The sequence below is a fragment of the Euprymna scolopes genome, chromosome 9, assembly GCF_053919585.1.
Source record: "Euprymna scolopes isolate OS-2025 chromosome 9, ASM5391958v1, whole genome shotgun sequence".
In the NCBI taxonomy this organism is placed as follows: Eukaryota; Metazoa; Mollusca; class Cephalopoda; order Sepiida; family Sepiolidae; genus Euprymna; species Euprymna scolopes.
The window spans coordinates 103,481,359-103,503,025 of NC_136490.1; positions in this window are offsets into that span (position 1 = coordinate 103,481,359).

Here is a 21,667-nt window from a genome sequence, read left to right on the forward strand (position 1 = left end):
GCAAATGACCAGTACACAAAGTGTTTTGAATAATAATAATAATAATAATAGAATAACAATAACAAAGACTTTCGTTGGCGAGGACTACTATTGAGCGTAACCAGTTATACAGTCCTTTTGAAATTTTCACCTCTATTTTACTCGTTATGCAAAGAATATTTGTTAATGAAACGTCTGTGAAATAGGTTCCTTATAAATTGTTAAGATTTTCTATTCAGAAAAAAAAGTGTTTAACAATTTAATCTAAAAAATTTATTTCAAAGTTTTTGTTAAAACAATTCAGATTTTCTCATTATTCAGACATGTATAACAAAGAGGCAGTTGGAAAAAAGAATTGTGGTGTGAGGTGGAATACAATCTGAAAGAGAACGTATATTAAGAGCTGTAATAATACAAAGAAGGGGTTGTAAAAATGAGTTGTGGTGTGAGGAGAAATACAAACGCAAATATAGAGTGTGAGAGTTTTTATAAATACATGCAAAACCACATTCATTTTTTTAAATCCAAATTAATAAATTAAATAAAATATAATCTTAAAAAGATACGATACAAGGTAGAAAAGCATTTCATCCAATGCATGAAAATTGTTAAGCAAAATGTTTTTACTATAGGCTTTAAAATTAAAGGTACAAGATTCAATTTGAAAGTTATTCATCCTCAAAGTGCACTTTTATACATTTTACAAAGTAACGTAGTTAATTTTTATACCTTACTTTGTAAAGTTTATAAAAGTGAACTTTGCAGATAAATAAATTTCAAATTGAATCTTGTACCTTTATTTTTAAAGCCTATAGTAAAAACATTTTGTTTAACAATGTTCATGCCTTGGATGAAATGTTTTTTTAACTTGTATATATATATATATATATGTATATATATATATATGTATATATATATATATATATATATATTAGCAGTTCGGGCCCTATGTAAGTTTCATAAATTGATGTGCATATATATATATATATATATATATATATATATATATATATGCACATAAAGTCATATGTTAAAACATCGCCAATTAATTCCCCACACAGCATCAGCCGTATAGCATAATGGTGAGGAACCTTGACTGTCATTTAGGTGGTCGGGTTTCGATCCTTGATTGAGGCTGTTGCCTGTCTAGCCGTACTGATAGACTGTGAAACAGCGAAACAGTGTTGTATCTGTATGACATATATATATGTGTGTGTGTGTGTGTGTGTGTGTGTGTGTGTGTGTGTATTAAAATGTTTGGCTAATGTCCAGGTAACCTAAATAAAAAATTCATGTGTTTAAACACAAAATTGACGAAGGAGTTTGGTAGATCCTGCAAAGAGCAACTCTTTCATCTTTGAACTCTTGGCAGCTTAATTTTCGCTCAAAAACTGATTAAAAAGCTTGCGGCATGTCGGCATACCCTTTATGTAAAATATCAAATGTTTAGATCGAAAATGTAATATATAGTTTGATAGAGGCCACTAGGGTCCAATCTTTTAAATTTTACCCCCTTAATAGCCAACTTATTGGCCAAATACTGTTTAGAAAGAGTTGACCCTTTGTCTGAATACACTTTATTTAAAATTTCAAATTTTTATGCAAAAAATTAAACACATTTTTAAAATGTATCCTCAATTATTATTCTTTGACATTTATTTTGTAGGGCTCAGCCCGAATTAAATAATGCTATACATGTCTAAGGAAGCTTCATCTCAGATTTCAAGTGTTTAGACCCAAAATTGGCGGAGGATTTTTATAGAATTTGCAAAGATAAATCTTTAGTCTATAGACTGAAAGGTGACAGAGTAATTATACATCTGTTTTATATGAGTACGTGTTTTTTTAAATACATTAACTTATAACATACATCTATTAAATTCTACACACATATAATAATTGTAGGCTAGCAACATCATACATTCAAATATTGTAAGGAAAATATGTAAATCTAGTTTCTGTTATTAGATGTATATTTTTCTTTAATGACACTATTTATTTTTTTCCGCCAGAATGTAGCATCTATAATATTAAGGTAAAGACTGTAAAATGAGTAAAACTTCGTCATATAAATTGAAAACTCATATTTTGTTCAACGTGAATAAAGAATTGAATATTTCAAAAAAGGACAGAGAACCCAGACAGATTTGTGTATGGTCGGGAGAGTATCACGTATTATAGAATGAAAAGACACTTTTCAAAACCCTGAGTTCAATAATGTCAGTGTGCTAGACACGGATAAATCAATGACGAATCTATTGTTTATTACAAATATCGAAGTAAAATCAATAACAAAAATGGTTACACACTGATGAATAGAGTTTTGTATCGTCTCTGTATATAATGAAATGACTGCCGAAATTCACCTCTAGACAAATCATTATAAGTTTACAAAAACATATGGCACATTTAAATTCAATACACCCCCGCTATTAGCTATACTTAACGTAATTTCAAACAAAATTTTAGACACATTCAATTGTTATAATAAGTAATACATAACATCCAAGGAGCAATAATATCATAATCACATCTTTAGAGGATAGTGCTCCTATTTTCCTCTAAATATTTAGTTTTACCACCGGACAGGAAAAGGAGATCTACACGTTCCGCAGATTCCACACATACACGGCTCGTAACTGGTTATTAATTACAAAGATAAATAATTAAATTTATTGTAGTAGAATAAAAAAGTAATACACTCTCTCTCGGGAAATCCTCTGTCTCTGACGGGTTGTTCGCTATTTCCTTTATTCTATAATTAAATAATTGAAACGAACGCTACGGAGTAATACAATATGGCGTCGCTATGGCATGCATTCTTCCGCATGGCTGAGACGAAATTCTAAACAAACAGATGTTTAGGATTCCTTTCTTTCTTTCTTTCTTTCTTTAGTTATTGACCGGTATTATATCAATCGTAGTTACATTATTAATAGTTCCTTATACTTGTTTCTTTTTATACATCTAATTACACATATTACCTGTGATGTCTGCAGCTTAAATTCCGTTTCTCGTTTGTCTCGCTTGGCAACGGCCGCTGAACGACATAACCCGGCGAACTATACCAAGCCAACGAAAGTCATTAACAAAAACGACTTTGAAAACAACTAACCTAATGATTTCATCAGTTTTGCTATTCATATTTATTGTCGGCAACCGTCGACCTATACCGAGCGAACGAAAGCCATTAAAAATAAAATGACACCCACCAAAAAAAAAACCCAAACTACCCTCATAAATTAATAGCTTATACTATTTTAAATATTTATTTACTTTTTCACTGTTTTTCTGTGTTTTTCTCTGTATTTTTTACATTATGTCTCTCTCCATATTTTTTTAAAATGACGACTGCTGTATGTTTTAAACTATGCTGACTAAGAATATCTCAATTATATTTTCAAATACGAGTTGTTTCAAGATGTAAACCATATACGAGGAGCGTGCAATAAGTAACTCCCCTGACCCACTTCCCATAGTAGTAGAGCAACTGAACTTGGCACAGTTATTATTCTTTTCTACATAGGAACCACCCAGGGTTATGCATTCTCCCATCGTTTGTTGCATCTCTGGAGACCGTTTTTGTAGAACAACCACGACGCAACCTCATAAATCAAGACTGCATAATATAGGACACGCATTCCTTTCAAAAATAAATCATCGCTGGAAAGAGGTGAAAGTCAGAGGGTTCAAGGTAAGGAGAGTAGGGAGAATGGAAGTAGGTTTCATAATCACACGCTTCTGATCTGGCGACATGCGAGTTGTGGACAGGAACGTTGTCCTTCAGGTGTAGGGTACCTTTGCTGAACTTGCCCCGCCTCTTGATTTTGATATCTTCCCCTAATTTCCTTAAAAGTTATGCATAATATTCTCCTGTAATTGAGGTACCCTTTGCCAGGAAATCTGTCATCATTACTCCGCCTTTGTCCCAGAAGACTGTGAGCATGACCTTGCCAGCGGTGGGCTGCACCCTTGCCTTCTTTGGAGGTGGTGAGTCCAAGTGCTTCCACTGCATTGACTGGGCTTTGGTCTCTGGATCATAGTGATGGACCCAGGTTTTATCCTGTGTAATCAGTCTTTTGAAAAAAAATTGACTTATCTTCTTGGCACATCTCCAAATTCATTCTCGAGCATTCGATGGGTTCTCGCTTTTGTAATGGTGTGAGCAACCTGGGAATCCACCTGATAGACACCGTATGCATATGCAAATGGTCATTAATAATAGTTTCCACAGACCTTATATTAATCTTGACATGTTGGGCTATTTGGCGAATAGTAATGCGCCGATCTTCCAAAATGGCAGCTTCAACTGAGAACATGCCTCATCAATGACAGAAAGGGGGCGATCAGGTCTGAGAGCTGTTTTCACAGACTTCCGGTCATGTTGGAATTCAGAATGCCAGCGTTTCACAAGGTCATATGATGGGGCATTATCACCATAAGTTTCTTTCATTTCATCAAAAGTCTCCTGTAGTGTGCATCCTTTCAAATACAGAAACCGGATCGCAGCTCGACATTCAACAGGCTCCATTTCACACCTGACTCTGTTCAAATACCATTAAAACAGAAACCACAATTAGTTCAGAGCTGTAATTTGCCACATAACGCGTAGGTATATAAATCATTGCACATACAAAATTTCAGCTAGATAAGACAACTGGAAGTGGGTCAGTGGCATTACTTATTACACACCCCTTGTATTCTGCACTTGATTTTACATGTAGCCAATAAGGTATACGAACGTCGGTTGGAAACCCCGGCATTTAATCGACGTTTATATTGGTTCGTCATTTAATGTTTGTAACTATTTAAGGCATTTGCGTTGTATTGCATGTACAGAGAAATACAACTTTAAACCTCCGGAATATTGACTTTTCCGACTGATTATTACTTATCACTAAATACCTTAATATTTGCGCTTTATGTTTATATTGAATAGGCTCTTCAATTCCTAATCAATGTAAGCATATAGCGGACATCTCCGGCCTCTTTCCCATTAAATATACATTGTTTTTACGAACTATTCATTCGTATAAAAACAACCGACTACTATACTAGCGTAAGAACATATTACAAAATGTAAGTAAAAAAGATAAAAATTAGTATACAAATAAATATAAAAGAGTTCTTTAAATGTCATTCAAATACTACAAATAAATACCTCACTTTCCAGGGCCCATCAGAGTGCTCTAAATTTTCCAAGGAAGCATATATACCTGTGTATATTTTCTAGCGCCAATATATATATATATATATATATATATATATATATATATATATATAGATATAGATATATAGATATATATATATACGTGTGTGTATATATATATGTATGTATATATATATATATATATATATATATATATATATATATATATATATATATACTAAAACTCCGTCGAAATTTCTGCAAGTGTGTTTATTAGATACAGCATTATTGAATGACATGCGTTTATGTACTAGTGACGTAATATATTAGATTTGGGATTCATTCTGTATTGGCTTTTATCAAATCGATTTATTTAGACAATAACAATAAAAATTAAATAAAAAGAAAATTACGATACTTCAATTCGTCGGTTAGATGCCTTGTATTTTAATATGCAGTAATTTAATAATTAGTCAATGAAAACAATAAGTAAACAATATTTATATATTACTAGCGGGGCTACCCAGCGTTGCCTCATGCCGTATACACAATGAGACCATTGAATTTGATTTTGAATGTATTAGTTATTCTTAGGAGAGCGGAATTTGTAATATTTATGTACGAGCAAAAGAATATTTTACCTACCTAGGACGGATATTACACGTTGGAAATAAGTGTATCTTACCTAGGGGAGGTTATTATCAGCATGTATATGTAATAATTCACCTTTGCAATGACGGGTAATATACAGCACATATTTAAATAATTTTACCTACCCTAAGACGGGTAATTTAAGATCTACAGCAGATTTGCTAACGTTTATATCTCATAGGATCAGTGAATCTCTTGACAAAGGCTTCCTGTCCAGGGCAAGTGCTCTTGACATATCGAAGGCCTTCGAAAGGTATGGCATAGGGCCTACTTCACAAGATTGCAAGCTATGGTATAACTGGAAATATTTTCTCAATCATTAAATCATTTCTCTCCGAAAGGTTCATAAGAGTAGTGGTTGAATGGCAGAAATCAGAGGCCCACATTATTAACGCTGGAGTCCCTCAGACGCCAACCCTGGACCCAACTCTCTTCCTGATCTTCATCAATTATCTCCCAAAACACATACTTTAATCATTCGTTGACATATATGCCGATGACACGACTATCTATGGCAACACATCAAAGGCCGTAAATGACATGTTCTCTCTATTTTCCCCTCCTCTGATCTTGAGCGCGTGGTACAGTGGGAGAAGAGGTGGTTGGTCACTTTTAATGCAATCTTCTATCTTTACATCATCAACGCTCTGATCCTGTTTTGACAAGCTTCTAGGTTTGACCTTTATTCCTGATCTTAAATGGAACGCGTACATAATGTATGTTGCCAAAAACACTAGGAAAATGGAAGGATCCTTCTACCGATCCAGAAGATATCTCACTACTGATGCAATGTTTTATGTGTATAAAAGCCATGTACGTCCAAGGATGGAGTACTGCTGCCACATCTGGACAGGAGCTGCTTAAAACAGCCTATCCTGCCTTGACAGATTAAAAATAGACTTCGTATCTTATAGGGGAATGCCCTTTTCTCTTACCTGCAGCCTCTCTCCCACAGATGAGACTTTACAAGCCTGTCTTTTTTTATCGTTATTTCCATGGGAAATGCTCGTCTGAGCTCCAATCTCTGGTCCCCCCTCACCAATCTTTCACGAGAAACACCCGTCTAGCTGAAACCACTGTCAATAATTTTCCCCACTCTTAATCTGTGCCTAAATCCAAGCGTAGATTCCATGAACAGTTTCTTTCTTAGAAATGCACGAGTGTGGAACTCTCTTCTGTTTGCCTTTTTCCAACCTGACTACAAATTGGATGTCTTCAAGTCCAACATAAACAAATTCCTGACAAATTGCCCTCTTAAGTAAGGCACTCTATCACATTTCCAATACTAATGATTACTACAATACTATCTCATTGATTACTGTACACGCAATACACCTTATCTCTGAGTGGCCTCGTGGCCAAGATAAGTGGTGATTTCTATGTAAAAATAAATGATTAGCATCGAAAGAGCTGTCGAGAAGTTTCACATATTTTATTGAAATGTATACGTTAGTTTTTTACACCCAAACACGCACACAGTCCCCCCCAGTGTAAATTCAAGTTTCACAATTTGTTTATTGTAAAGTGGAAGCACATAATCCTTATAAATACACACTCAGTTCCTCATTAAGAATGGTTTTCCAAATAATAACGTTATTATTTCAGCACGGACAACATACATAAGTACCCAAAATTTCAATTATAGTGGGGAATGTTTCAAATTTATAATAAAATAAAACAGTTAATCTTTTAAAAATTCATCTTACGTTATATTTTTTCATTTGTTAAACAACATGTTTAATTTAACTTAAATTTTAATCATGATCACATTTTCAATATTTATGTGCTTATATTTTAGCCATTTAAAGTTTGTAAAACATGGAAACAAACTTTTGCTGATACGGTCTCGACATTTAAGCGTGCGTTTTAGTGATTACCTGGTTAGATTATATTAATGCAACTAAATGGCAAATCTGCTTTTTGTGCTTTCAACTAACAATTTATTACAAAAACAAAAGGTACATTTTCACATCTGGTCCACTTTTCTAATATGGGTGGGTTGGTGGTGTTTATTCTGAAAGCCGTTATCAAAATAGGGAGAATGGTGGTATTTATTTCAAAAGCCATTTTTACATGGGGAGGTTAGAGGTGTTTATTCGTGGCCGACAGTGAATTATAGTGCATAATACAGGTCTTTATATCTCGAAAAATCCTTGCCTATGCAAATTTTAAATGAGATTTTCTTCTTCAGCATAGTCGAAAACCTAGAAAAGTAGTATTTTTAGAAAATTGTGGAGGTGGACTTAATGTAAAAAAAAAATAAAAATAAAAATACCAAAAAGAAAAAAAAAGATATTATGAAATTTACATTTAACTTAAAAAAAAATATTTTAAAATAGCCCGGTACCAAAAATGAAAATAGACAGAAAAATAATCCCTTCGGTTTGTACTTGGACAAAGATTTGAAAAAAAAATGTCAACAAAAAAAATATATAGCAAGTAAATATTTTCTAAGGCAAGATAATAAGTTACTTTTCTACTTAACTGGATCATTTTTAGTGTTTTCATTGGGTTTTTATTGGGTACATTGGGTACAGCTAGTATATATATATATATATATATATATATATATATATATATATAAATATATATATATATATATATATATATATATATATATATATATATATATATATATATATATATGCGTGCGTGTGTATTCACTTGCCATCATTTTTCTCAAAGATGGATTCACCCGATCGTTGACGACTAGATGCAAAACAAACAAGAAAGCAATCAAGGTGCATAGAATTTTATTACATAGATACATATTGATTACTAGAGCTATTACAAGAGAATATTTTTATTATTGTTTTAACTCTCGAGTATATATCCGACGAAACACGACACAGTAAATCAATCGATAACAACATCACACTAACTTAAAACCTATAAGATATTAAATGATATATACTCGAGAGTCAAAATACGATAAGAGTATTCTCTTGTCATAGCCCTAGTGATAACTGGTAACATCTGCGCTTTTCTTGCACAACTGCACATTTAAATACGAATATTATGGATATATGTGCTAAGTAGTAATTGGTTCTAAATGATTCTTTTCTGGAAAGTTATGGTTCACTTCCCATAAGGGCTATATTAAAAACCGAATGACACATTACTAACAAAATGCATTTAAACATAACGGCAATCGGAAAAAAAGCAAACATTTCCGCGGATTTAATATAATAGTCATTTGAAGTTCTGCCAGATTTTGGAGTTAGATATATTATTTCTGACAAAGGTCGGGGTTTATAACTTACCTAACGCTGTGAAAATTACCTTGAATATTGAAAAGTGGACCAAGTGATTCTAAACACGACATAAGTATAAACATGTGAAACATAGAATAATTGCTTCAAAATGAGATTACAATTAAATAATATCAGTGTTTTAACTCATCCATTTAACCTATTTGAAACACCACAGGTAATCTAATTAAAACTATCGCTTATGTTTCAATAAGAGTACGTAAATAAAAAAAAATTAATGTACGCTTTATAAAACAATCTAGAACAAAAGAAAGACTGTATATATATATATATATATATATATATATATATATATATATATATATATATATATATATAGTAAAATGATTGATAATTCATAATTAAAATTTTTAAAAACTGTACGATCGTTTCGGAAGTGATGTTTTATTTGTGATAGACATAGAGTGTTGGACATCATCGTCAATGCATTCACAATGATACGTACGAATTTTAGAAAAGCCGAACCATTGCAAGATACATCTGCCTTACTTAAAAATGCTAGGTTATTTTTGGTGTTTTTAGTTAAAACCTCCCCACCCCATATTTTTGCTGATAAGGAGCCCTTGTTTTCAAAACCTATATGATAAAATTATTGCCCAACACTCAATGTCTATCACTATAAAAAACATCGTTTCCGAAACGATCGTACAATTTATTGATTTTGTTTGTTATTTCTAATGACATCGACGTTTAATTTTTAATTTTGATTATAAATTATCAATCATCTTACTTAATATTAAAATAGCTCTAGGATATGCATGTCTATCAAGCTTATTGTATACTACATTACAGCGATCACTGTTTTCTTTTCTTCTATTTTAATTGTATTATTTAATGTACTAATACATTAAAATATACTCCGCTCTTTATACTCTTGTTATAATCCCCAAAGTACACACACGCACGCACACACACACACCCACACACACACACACACACACACACACACACACACATATATATATACATATATATTGATTTATGTACAATAATATACATATAATAAATATATATGTATTTGTGTGTATTTATCTTGTTCTATATCTGTTTTCGTACGATTATTTTTCGTACGATTATTTTTAATTTTCTCGTATTACATCCGTATATCTTTGCTTAAGGAACTATATCAGTCGAGTGCGTTATGAACCCAATAGAATTTTGTTAAATGGCAATGTAATAAATATTTCCCGAAAATAGTGAAGCGATCAAAATAAACATATAATGTATTAAAAAAAAGATAAACATTTAATTATAAAAACAAGGGCGTAGAAAATAAACGCAGAATTAATATTGAGAAATTGTTCGTATTAAAATCTGAATATAAATAAAATGCAATTACTTCTACCATGTGACTACTACAACTACTACACATGATCATTAAAAAGTGAAGAATGTTGAAGAAATAGAATAGAAAAAATGGAAATCATTTTAAATCGAATATCATATCAAGTCGAATATCGAGCCTGATATACATATTTTTTTGCTGTTTTCTTCTAGTGTTGAACAATATTGTCTTCGACGTTCTCTTTAAACAGCCACCTTCATTGGCATCGTCTTAAATGGTCACGCTCGATATCGCCAATGCCACCGTCTCTATTTTCATTTGTTTCTGTCCCCCATCTTTCAGCGTCCCGATCTCCTACGCAGCGCACATGCCCCTACCCAAAGCCTTTCACAAAAGTCGTCATAATCATCAGCTTCATATTTTTTTTCTTTCTGTCTTTTCGTTTCTGCTCTTCATCTGCCAGTCTAAAACCTTCCCCTTCTCTACCGCATGCTCGATATTGTATATATTGTCTGGTTTTTGCAAGTAATAGACGACAGGCCTCCCCGACGTCACATATGATTGCTTCTCTGGTTCTTATCACCCTCCCCTCAACCCCCCGAATAAAACATCCCAACCGCTACTCATTCACACACCCACAGCCTTCCCCTTACTCCATCCCTGGTCTCCCTCCTTTCCCCGTTACAGCTGCGTTTTCACCTCCCCGCATCTCATCTGCAACCTCTACCATTCCGCTGTTCAGTGGAGCGTGCCGATCGGAAACAGACTTAGCCAAGCGCACCGCCAGTGGGCCCCGCGCGCTCAGAAGCCATCACAGCTGAATGACCGCCACTCCTATCTCGACCACGATCCTTTCCCACGTCGGTCTCTCTCATCAGTCTCTCCAGTATTCACCGTTCACACTCTTAATATTCCCCTTGTTTTCCCTACGACTCTTGTACCTTACCTTACACTCTTTTTTTTTCTTTTCAAGGATTTCTCTCACATTCAATGGCGGTGATGCCAATATCGCAAAAAATCATCCTCATCGACAGCTCCATCATCGTCCGCACCTGGCAGCTGTAATAAAAAGCACAACATATCATTCAGCGAACGTCACCGTTAGAGTTCTTGATGGTCACGTTCTGCTGGCCAACAGGAAACAGAGTAAATATGAAGTGCTCAACGTTTCTTAGGGTATTATTTCGATCTTTCGGAATACTGTTCATATTTTTAGTGTAAATTCAATAACGTTGCTGCCGAGGTAACGTCCGACTTCACTATGGGGTGTCTTGTCTAACTCGGGAATCATTTTGTCAAACACGGTAAAATTTCTGTCGAACTCGGGAATCTGCACGGAAATCAGAATTGGAGCTTCTATTAAATCTTCGAGAGAAGCATGCTCTCGATTTGTCAGATATGGCTAAGTAGAGGTTTAAGTAATTCGTCATTACATTTTAGTGTCGCCCGCAGCTAAAGAAGTGGGTAACTTAGATCGATATATTTCCAGTTATATTATCCACGTTATGGACCTTTTGATCCAAATAGAAGGAATGAGCAATCCTTAATGAAAAAAAAAAAAACAACACAAAAACAGAAACGCACAATTTTTCGACGTTTTTTCACGGAGTCGGTATAGATTGAGATACGCCCGTTATTTTCAATTTGATCGGTTGGATTGTCTTTAAAAAATTGGCAGTGCAAACTATATTGAAATATAAATATTTTTAGGAACTGACTGTTTCATATAATTTTCTAATATTAGGTTTTAGAAGAATCTCTATTACCGAATCTGCCCATGAATTTATCTTTTGTTGTATCACGGTAAATGGTAAAAATACTATTGTCTGAGCCAAACAGGATTTATGTTTAGTTATATATGAGAAGTCAGTACTTATTAAAACTTATTTGAAAATAAGGATTAATAGGACGGATACTTTTGCAGTTGTACGATATGATATCTTAATAAAACGTTGGAAATGTCCACTATCTGATTCCGAATGTGGTGCTGGTTGATATGGAATTCATAGAAGACCATGTTGTAGTCTACAGGAACATAATAAGGTTTATGTTTAGTGTACATATGTGAATTTTTTTTTTTTACAAGCTACTAGCAAATGTTTGATTTTTTACTTACGACAGAGATATAACAAATGTTTCATCTTTCCTTATTTATGAAAATACATTAAGATAACACGTGTACTAAATTTCAAAACTGATCCAACAATGAAAGTAAGATTAATAGATTAACACCCTGAGCACATACTTTCTCATCCATGCGTAAGCAATGTCGCTCCTGAAATAACAAAATTTAAAAACAAAATAAGAAACTATTTACAAAGATTACGTAAGTAAAACCAGGAACACATTTCCATGCTTAATTACAACCCACAGACGGTGAAAAAACTTGTAGTAACCGGGTAGATATATCTCTTAATCATTTTAATTTTATATGCGTCAGTTTTTATGCAGTTCATGCTGAAATTGTCGACGGTAAGGGTTGATTATATATTCCGTTTCGAGAGACCAATATTCAAGGCAAACGCTTATCTTATTAAAGTTGTTTAATTGCAGGAAGCGTCTTTACGTAAAAGACGGGATAATGATATTAATTTAAGTATTCAGTCTCAGAATATATCGTTTTTAGGAGCTTGAGTCCCACATAAAGCCGGACACGATTCTAGTGATCTCTAAATTACTACGACAGAATGTTTATATGCCAGGTATATGTCCCAAACAGTCGACTTCAATCCATCAATCACACTAATCACACTAAAAGAAGCAGCTACAGTAAAAATAGATGATATAGGTATTCATTTGATAAAATGCCATTATTACTCCCTTTCCTCGTTGACAAAATAACGCGTGAACTGATACATCTGTCAAAGTTGTGACTTTGATTGTCATTCCCTACCTTATTGATATTTCTCTAGTATGTACTGGGTTAAGTTATCAATTGTTGTCTTGTATCAGCAGGAATTTTCATTTCAAACCAGCCGGCAAGGAACCATTCTTTCATACTATGCATCTAAAATCAAATAGAATTTTAATAGAACAATTTTCTTTGCAAGGTATTTCAGATTTCGGAAAACGTTATTGTTGGACTCTTTCCTTGCTGGATAGATTGTGTTTGTTTTATTTTTACAACAATAGAAAAATATATGCTATATTGTCCCGGAATATATTCTTATTCTTCCTCCGTTAATTCTAATATACCATTGAGCAACTGAAACCTTTAGTCACACTAAACTTTGAGTCGATTTTTTCCTTAAAAATGCTCAAACCTCTGTACTAATGGACTGCAAAATAAAGATGTTTTCATTACAAAAGCAAGAGAGAGTTAAATTGTCTACCAAAGCACATCAACAAGTGTCTACGGTCTCTTTGAAAACGGGGGTAGGAAGATAGACTAACAGTGGGATATTTTATATTTGTCCCAGAGTAAACGCTTGTCAGATATTCGGAATACTATCTGAGAACAAAGGAAAACCAGTAAAGGATTAGTGAAACAAACTATATAAAACACACCATTATGTATATATATATATATATATATATATATATATATATATATATATATATATATATATATTCCACAAAAAACACGATGCTCGAGAAAGAAACATCGTTGATTCAACTAATTACAGTCGTTTTAACAATTGGTAATACAGACTAGACAATATTAAAACAAATATATAACTTCGCCATCTACATATTTAATGAATTAAATTAACTTCAAAATTGTTTTAATACAACGGAATTATTTTTTGAAAAAAAAAATGAGTTAGCTAATATAACACCAGATTTAGCGGTCAGAAAAATACGTCACTTAATAAAGTCTGAGGAATTAAATATTAATAGCGTGTAATATATAGTAAGTTATAAAATATATATGTCGATGAAGCTACACAGAATATTCCGCGTTTCATCCACGCTAGGATTCATCAGGCTTATGCAAGAATTTTGTGGTTGTCTCGCGTTTTTATATACACACCTTCTATTGAGGTTTTAATTAGCCAATCAGCTTTCTAGTTTGCACCGCACGTTTCCTGGAAACTAGAAAACTGATTGGCTAACGAACAACTCAATAGAATGTGCGTACATAAAAACGCGAGACAACCACAAAATTCTTGCATAAGCCTGATGAATCCTAGCGTGGATGAAACGCGGAATATTCTGTGTTAATCGCCATATATATTTTATAACTTACTACCTAGCTCTACCTACGTATTTAGCATTGCTCTAGTAAACACTTAAAGTTTACGCATAAATTTATACTTTCGTATATTAATATCTGTGATTAAATGAAGTAGTTATACACACACACACACACACACATATATACATATATATATATATACATATATACAAATACAGTAAACTACATAACTATTACATGCACCCATATATATATATATATATATATATATATATATATATATATATATATATATATATATATATATATATATTAATATTAGGTATATTTTTGTCATAATTTTACACTCGTGTTTCATCGTTAAGAATCTGTTGTGTAAGAAACGATAATTACTGCCGATGAGATATCCGAACTGGGTCATAAAGTTACATTGGACTTAGTAGGATCTCATTGAACTTGAATTTTACGGGCCATTTACACAAAAGTTAAGGGAAAGTATATGCTTATAAATAATTAGGCGATTAAGTAAATTGTATAAAATCGTATTCAACGACGAGAATACTGTAATGTTATTCTTATATATAAAAAAAAAGCCTGGATGCTAACGTTTCCCGGGTGGGTAGGATGTTCGGTTTAAACACACCTGCTGAAGTAAGGATAATTTGTACTTTTATCGATAACCCCCAAACGAACGAAATCACCAGCAAAAAAGCAAAACGACCCCCGCAAGATATTCTGGCAGGAAGAATATGAAGAGAAGTAGCTATTTTCCGAACCCCACACTAAAATACAATTCAATCGAAACAACGTTTAGCAGCGTGTGCCCGTGCGACAGAAAAACACATAAACTGCGGCAGCTGGGTTCCAACCATAAACGCGAAAGTGAAAAGAAAGCAAAAAGGTACTAAATAACGACCTAGCTGTAACATCCATGACAACTTATGACATCATCACACTACAAAATAACGTTTTTAACAGTCTTCGTTTATTACGCTTGCGTGATTGCGAAAATCGCGATGCGAAATGTAATCCATATTGCAAGAAATGATCCAGTTTAACGCCACACCATTTAATGTTTTTTGTTCGGATTTTTACATATTATTTAATCGGGGTCCTTCTCTTTCAGATGGTACCGTTTTTGACCCAGTGGTTTGTGCGTGACCAAAGCTTTCAGTAGACATACAAACACCCACACGCACATACGTTTTTTCCTTTTTTGAAAAAAAATCGCGGCAATTTTATTTATTTTTGAATCAGTATAGGGCAACCTACTATTCCAATTTGTTGGGCATTGATTAAATAATAGTGGCATGTACTTCGGTAATGAAAGACAATATGACTTAGATAGGACAGTGTTTTCAGGATGCGATTTGTGTCACGTACACCAATCTACAATATAGACTACCACAGTAATTATTTCAACACCAATATATATTTTTGTCTTTCTTCCCTCAGAACGTGTTTCCCGGTTGTATAATCATTGATGACTCTGGTTTAACTTCATTTGTTCGTTTCTATTGACATATTACATATAACGATATAATATCTTCCATATTTGCAACATTCGAGCATATGGAATGTAATTATTTAAAGTTTTGGCCGATATAAAAACTGATTTTCTGCAGGGGTAACATGCTAAACCCTGGAATCTTGTTGGGAGACTCGGGAGTCTTCGAGGGCTTTCGAATAGAGTTTTTTTTTAATCCACGGGGTCAATATACTGTCGTTTGAATCACGTATGTCGGGGTAGAAATTCTAAGTAATTTTAATTGTATTTTATTGTTGAGAATAATATTCAAGATTGTATCTATTTGCTTACGCACTGGGAAAAATTAGTCACGTGACCGTTTAAAAATGTGGAGAGTGGGAAGGGAAAAGGGGACAAGCTCCCCCAAGACGAGGGAAGGGGGATGTGGTAGTGATGCATCCTGATATATAGGGCTGCCCCTACATGGACCAGAAACTGATTGCCACAAGGATGATGGTATTTGATTGCAGCATCTGCCGGAACAGATACTACAGAGGCCCAGGCCGGATCTTCAAGATGAGAACAGTAGGTGGAATAATCGAAATTATACGACGATTATTGTCTGACAAGTTCAGAAACTGTATACTATTTTGTTGATTACATATTTTTAGGGTGTAAACATTTCGCACTATGTATGCCTAGATACACTAAGGAATATGCAAAACCATCTGTCATTTGTTATGAATAAATTCAATGATGTCAAGTCATAGGGTTATTTGTTTTAGATGGTATCATATTGTTTATGTTTTTCCGCTTAGCGTGTCATTTTATTTACTTTCGGCAAAATATAGATTCAGTGCTGGCTATATTCCATTCTGTGTTCGGACTTATATTGGTAAGTTTTTTGTTATTTGTTTTTGTTCACATAATTCAGTAGACTTTCTATAAGAAGAACCCGGAAAATTTTATGATATGTGTCATACGAATCACATACGAGCCATGGGAAAATATATTTTTAAGTGCAGTCGAATATATGGTATTCTTTCAACGTATTTTGTTATTCATTTTATTTTACTCTCGTTTTCTTTTATCTCGTTTACAAATTGTCTTAACTATGAACTGCATATATACTTTAGGCTAAAGATAACACTCTCTGGTCATATCAATGTCCCGCTATATCAACAACTTTTAGACTCTTTACTCCTGACAATTATTTTTCATGTGATTAGTCCATACATGCCAGTTATAAAACGTACTTAGATAGTACAATGGTTCTTACTTTCCTCAATGTTATGAATGCAATAGTAAATGACTAAATAATATTTCAAATTTTATGTACCATCCTCCTAATACTAATATGTGTGTACCCACACGGTTTTACTGATTGTATCACCTTCTACAACTATATAAATATAAAATGATTATTTATTATAAAATTGAGCTTTCTTTCTGATGGTTCCTGCGTGCTAATATTTCTCGTAGATTGGAGGCATATTTACTATTTATCTCATAGTGTATGTCCTTTTCTAGAAAGTGTCTATTCCTGAAAGAAACTAGGCCTGTGTCATAACCAGACATGAGATAAATGCTGCAAATAGGAAAACTATTAACTTTTTTGTTATAATTTAATATAAATTGTTTATTGCTCCAGAATGATAGAATTGAGCGTTAAATATGGTGTTATTTTAGTTGGAATGTAAAACCTTATTATTTACATTAAACATAAGATTTAATATTTGTTTCATTTTGTTTTAAGAAATATACCTTATATATCTTTGATTATGATTTATTTTTTTTATATTCATACTATTTCGTTATGCATCGGAGCAAATCTTTTTATTGAAATATATCCGATTCTCTTCGTGTTACTGGCATAATTAACATGCATGTCAGTGAACATGAAATTAATTTGGCATCATATACCTAATAATTTTTATACATTTATAAAGGATCTTAGAACCTGCATACAGTGTCCACTTCTAATAAACAACCTCGAAAGTGTCACGTTTTCAACTGACAACAACCATGATACAACGTTTGTCACTCTATTCATACATAGGAAATACTCATGCTTCACACAGTTTATCATTTAACTCAACGATAACAATGCACAATCGAAGATTTCTTTTTTAAATTACATTTTCACCCCAAACAAGGCAGATTGAAATTTTGGTGTAGGGGGCTACTATCAGGGGTAACATCTACTGTGGTATTATGTGGGGATTTGGGCAGGAAGATGTCGGTTCACGTTACACTTGAACTCCTGCAAGTCAGTACAGTTGGGGAAGCAGGGACCTGGCATGGAATTCCAAAGTCTAGCGGTTCTGGGGAAGAAACAACTGGATGAGAAAGATCTTTTACGTCTAGGGATCTCTACTGTGTGGGGGTGAGATTTATCTGCCTGTCGGGTTAGTCAGGGGTGTTTATGTCGTGGGGGCAAAAGTGCTTGCAGTTCGTCAGAGCATTCTCCATTAAAATACTTGTAGAACAGGCAGAGGGATGCAACCTTTCGTCGATTGGACAGATGCTGACGCTTAGATGCCAGTTCAGGCCTATCAGATTGGCGACTCTCTTTTGAACCTTGTCTAGGAGCAAGAGACTAGTAGCATATGCACCAGACCAAATATGACAGCAATACTCCATACATGCGCGAATGGTGGCCTTATAGAGGTGCAGGATACTTTCGAGTGTTTGTAATTTTCTAGCACGGTAGAGAGAGCCTACCTTCTTTGCAGCGGCCCTGGCAATGCTTTCAATATAATTGTTCCAACTCATGTTTCCTGTGAGCGTAAGACCAAGAAGTTTGAAAGATGTACTTTCAGAAAAAGTGTCGTTAGTCAATGCTATTGGTGATAGAGAAGGTTTCTTGTGATTATTGAAGGAAACTAGTTTAGTCATGGCGGCATTGAACGTAACCCTCCATTTTTGTCCCCATTGCATTACAGATTAGAAGTCATCCTCTAGTGTTTCTGCCATTTCTTTAGATATGTGTTCATTTATTTTCCTGTCATGCCTGTTATAGAGTGTGGTGTCATCAGCATATACACCCATCTCAGAGGCAATTTTATCGGGGAGATCATTTATGAATATTAGGAACACCAGAGGTCCAAGGATAGACGCTTGGGGCACTCCCGCATTTATATCATATTGTTTAGATCTACGACCGTCGAGGACAACCTGGATTTTTCTCTTATTTAAAAAGGATTTAATTATGTTTAGTATTTTACCAGTGATACCGTATGATCTTATTTTCCTGAACAGACCCTCATACCATTCCCTGTCAAAAGCCTTAGATATATCTTGAGCTACCGCTCTGCCCTCCCCCGCTTTGTCCAGTGAATGGTATATACGTTCGGAGATTACAGTTAGGATGTCTGCCGTGGAACGGGCTTGTCTAAATCCAGATGTTTAGTATCTGTAAGACCATGGTTTATTAAGATCTCAAATATTTTGGAAAAAAGTGGGAGGACGCTAATGGGGCGATAATTTGATGGGTCAGTTCTTTCACCAGAATTCTTGAAAATTGGTACCACAGAAGCAGTTTTCCAACAGCCCGGAAAGCAAGATTCGTTAAGGCATTTGTTGTAGAGTTTGGAGATAACTGGATCTACTTCAGCTGAGCACGTTTTAATAGCACAGCTGGGATGAGATCGGGTCCACATGCTTTTAAGTGTCAAGGGTTTTTATGATAGCATGCACCTGAGCAGGGGTGATTTCAGATCGTCTAGCGTGGCGTCTGTCCGCATAGGAAAATTAGGTAGGGAGTGGTGGAGAGGGTCCAGTGTTGAGTTGGAGGCAAACCGACTGGCAAGCATGTTAGCTTTGTCGGTTGCTGACCAAACAACCTCGTGATTGTTGGTTAGTGGGGGAATTGTTGATTGCCCATTATTTACTACACTGTTGTAGATTTTCCAGAAGTCACGAATTAGATGTGTTTGTATTTAAAAGGTCTTACAGTCTAATTTACTTTTTCTCGAAACGCGGCCTACGTATGTTCTTTGTCTTTATTGTCAAATGAGTTTCGGTCGATCGCATTGAATCACAGTTTGCGTTTTATTAGCTGTTCTATCTTGATTCTTTGATGGTAGTCTTAAGTAATTTTCGCTGTTTTCTTCATTAGCAATATGTAGTTATAAACATAATATCCACCATGTTAGTTATTATCTGGTCTATTATATGCTCTTCTGTGCATTTTTAAGCAAGCTGTCATTAACCCTTATTTCTGAGAGATAATTTTCATAGAAATTTCCATACATTCTACAGAATAGGAAAAAACAATAAGAAAATAAAGATCGTTCTTTTCAGTTTAAGAATAACCAAACAGAAAACATGATACATGGACATTTTTTGTTAAGGACAACACTAGGATAGTTGTGGAATAGTAAACCATCTAAGAATATCGTTTTCTGTCAGCATAAATCTGCAAATTACATAAAATCAATTATAGATCTAAAGAAGCCCCCTACTTGCTTGACATCGCAATTCATTTAGTAACAAAACTGGTTGCTAAATTCACTTTCATAAACTGACGGATAATTGTCACCTTATTTATATAGTTTATTTCTTATTGTCGAAAGTGTGCAGTGAAAGAATGAGTATTCCCAGTCAGTTCAACCTAATCTTGTGTATGTCGAGTACCAATCGTCTAGAGAATGTTTTTTTTTTTTGTAAAGAACAACCTTATTCGATTTAATTTACTATTATTTGTTATTTCTCCTTATTGTATTTTAATTTGGGGATAAAAATATATCATACAGCAAAGAGTTCTGTTTCACAATATTATTTTTTCAGGACAAATACTTGATGTGCGTCCGGCATTGCTCAGTCGACAAATACGCTTGAATATAATATTTTGACTAATGCAAATTTCTTATTTTATTATATCATATTGGACTAGTAATCTTCTCTCTCTTCTTCTCTTCTCTTCTATTCTTCTATCTATTCTTCTATTCTTTCTTTCTTTCTATCTTCTATCTTCTATCTTCTATATAAATAAAATGAACTCATTTTTTCCCGTCTGATTTTGACATTAATAGGATTAAAAATCAAGATATTTCATGCAAATATAATATGCACAAACGGCAGAACAATATCTGAGGTGTGTTATAGGCTTATTATTTCTCAAATTCCTTGATAATCTTAGATTTCTATACTTTTTCTGCTGAGAAGTCACGGCCAAAATCGGTTAAGATCAATGGAAGTGGTAAAATATTTTCTCTCTAATAAATTCCTCCTCCCTCTGCCACCACTTAACACCGTTTGGGGATCGTTCACAAGGAACAGTTGAGAAGAGAACACCGGTTTTGCTTCGTAGTTCTTTCATGTGAAGTTATTTAAAATCACTAAACTAAGCTGCAGTGCTCTGTGGCGTAGTGGTTAGGGTGCTGGACAATTCACATTATATTTTCACGTTCGCGCCGACCTACCGTAGTCGTTTTTTTTTTTTCCTAAACAACTGGAATGGACTTTTCTTGGTGGCCGAACTGTTAACGTTGCAGATGTTTTTTTTTTGTGTTTTTTCACACTTTATTTTCCTACTTTTACTCATGACTCCGGGTTTGATCCTTCCTACTTACCTACCATAACATTTTTAACCCCCCCCGTCTCGGAAACAAACACTCGGGCAACGCCGGGTACCCCCGCTAGTGATTTATATAGTAAAAAAAAACAATAAAAATAAATTACACGTGCGCAACCACCGAGTATCGAAACTAAAACCTTTAGC